Genomic DNA, 2,753 nt, shown 5'->3' on the forward strand with positions numbered 1-2,753 from the left:
AGAAAAGCCTTATTACTCAGTTTAAATGCCTTTATAATCCCATTATTGAATTTATTTTGAATTTTTTTTACATTTTTTGATTAAAACATATCGTAATTGATTGTTTGCCTCAGAAAACGTGGAGCGAAAGCCATCCATTGTCAAGAAAAGTTCATTTATAGTCACTCATGCCTAGAAAAGCATTATTACTCGGTTTAAATGCCTTTATAATCACATTATTGAATTTATTTTGAATTTTTTTTACATTTTTTAATTAAAACATATTGTAATAGATTGTTTACCTCTAGAAACATGGAGCAAAAGCCATCCATTGTCAAGAAAAGTTGATTTATAGTCAATCAAGCCTAGAAAAGCCTTATTACTCGGTTTAAATGCCTTTATAATCCCATTATTGAATTTATTTTGAATTGTTTTTACATTTTTTGATTAAAACAGATTGTAACTGATTGTTTGCCTCGGGAAACGTGGAGCGAAAGCCATCCATCGTCAAGAAAAGATCATTTATAGTCACTCATGCCTAGAAAAGCCTTATTACTCGGTTGAAATGCCTTTATAACCCCATAATTCAATTTATTTTGAATTTTTTTTGCATTTTTTTATTAAAACAGATTGTAATTGATTGTTTACCTCGGGAAACATGGAGCAAAAGCCATCCATTGTCAAGAAAAGTTCATTTATAGTCACTCATGCCTAGAAAAGCCTTATTACTCGGTTTAAATGCCTTTATAATCCCATTATTGAATTTATTTTGAATTTTTTTTACATTTTTTTATTAAAACAGATTGTAATTGATTGTTTACCTCGGGAAACATGGAGCAAAAGCCATCCATTGTCCAGAAAAGTTCATTTATAGTCACTCAAGCCTAGAAAACCCTTATTACTCGGTTTAAATGCCTTTATAATCCCATTATTGAATTTATTTTGAATTGTTTTCACATTTTTTGATTAAAACAGATTGTAATTGATTGTTTGCCTCGGGAAACCTGGAGCGAAAGCCATCCATTGTCAAGAAAAGTTCATTTATAGTCACTCATGCCTAGAAAAGCCTTATTACTCGGTTTAAATGCCTTTATAATCCCATTATTGAATTTATTTTGAATTTTTTTTACATTTTTTGATTAAAACAGATTGTAATTGATTGTTTGCCTCGAGAAACGTGGAGCGAAAGCCATCCATTGTCAAGAAAAGTTCATTTATAGTCACTCATGCCTAGAAAAGCCTTATTACTCGGTTTAAATGCCTTTATAATCGCATTATTGAATTTATTTTGAATTTTTTTTACTTTTTTTGATTAAAACAGATTGTAATTGATTGTTTGCCTCAGGAAACGTGGAGCGAAAGCCATCCATTGTCAAGAAAAGTTCATTTATAGTCACTCATGCCTAGAAAAGCCTTATTACTCGGTTTAAATGCCTTTATAATCCCATTATTGAATTTATTTTGAATTGTTTTTACATTTTTTGATTAAAACAGATTGTAACTGATTGTTTGCCTCGGGAAACATGGAGCGAAAGCCATCCATTGTCAAGAAAAGTTCATTTATAGTCACTCATGCCTAGAAAAGCCTTATTACTCGGTTTAAATGCCTTTATAATCCCATTATTGAATTTATTTTGAATTTTTTTTACATTTTTTGATTAAAACAGATTGTAATTGATTGTTTGCCTTGAGAAACGTGGAGCGAAAGCCATCCATTGTCAAGAAAAGATCATTTATAGTCACTCAAGCCTAGAAAAGCCTTATTACTCGGTTTAAATGCCTTTATAACCCCATAATTGAATTTATTTTGAATTTTTTTTACATTTTTTGATTAAAACATATTGTAATTGATTGTTTGCCTCGAGAAACGTGGAGCGAAAGCCATCCATTGTCAAGAAAAGTTCATTTATAGTCACTCATGCCTAGAAAAGCCTTATTACTCGGTTTAAATGCCTTTATAATCCCATTATTGAATTTATTTTGAATTGTTTTTACATTTTTTGATTAAAACATATTGTAATTGAATGTTGACCTCTAGAAACATGGAGCAAAACCCATCCATTGTCAAGAAAAGTTCATTTATAGTCACTCAAGCCTAGAAAAGCCTGATTACTCAGTTTAAATGCCTTTATAATCCCATTATTGAATTTATTTTGAATTTTTTTTACATTTTTTGATTAAAACATATTGTAATTGAATGTTTACCTCTAGAAACATGGAGCAAAACCCATCCATTGTCAAGAAAAGTTCATTTATAGTCACTCAAGCCTAGAAAAGCCTGATTACTCAGTTTAAATGCCTTTATAATCCCATTATTGAATTTATTTTGAATTTTTTTTACATTTTTTGATTAAAACAGATTGTAATTGATTGTTTGCCTCGGGAAACGTGGAGCGAAAGCCGTCCATTGTCAAGAAAAGAACATTTATAGTCACTCAAGCCTAGAAAAGCCTTATTACTCGGTTTAAATGCCTTTATAACCCCATAATTGAATTTATTTTGAATTTTTTTTGCATTTTTTTATTAAAACAGATTGTAATTGATTGTTTGCCTCAGGAAACGTGGATCGAAAGCCATCCATTGTCAAGAAAAGATCATTTATAGTCACTCATGCCTAGAAAAGCCTTATTACTCGGTTTAAATGCCTTTATAACCCCATAATTCAATTTATTTTGAATTTTTTTTACATTTTTTGATTAAAACATATTATAATTGATTGTTTGCCTCGGGAAACGTGCAGCGAAAGCCATCCATTGCCAAGAAAAGATCATTTA

This window comes from Theobroma cacao, unplaced genomic scaffold (genome assembly GCF_053813885.1).
Source record: "Theobroma cacao isolate CCN51 unplaced genomic scaffold, ASM5381388v1 tig011, whole genome shotgun sequence".
Lineage (NCBI taxonomy): Eukaryota > Viridiplantae > Streptophyta > Magnoliopsida > Malvales > Malvaceae > Theobroma > Theobroma cacao.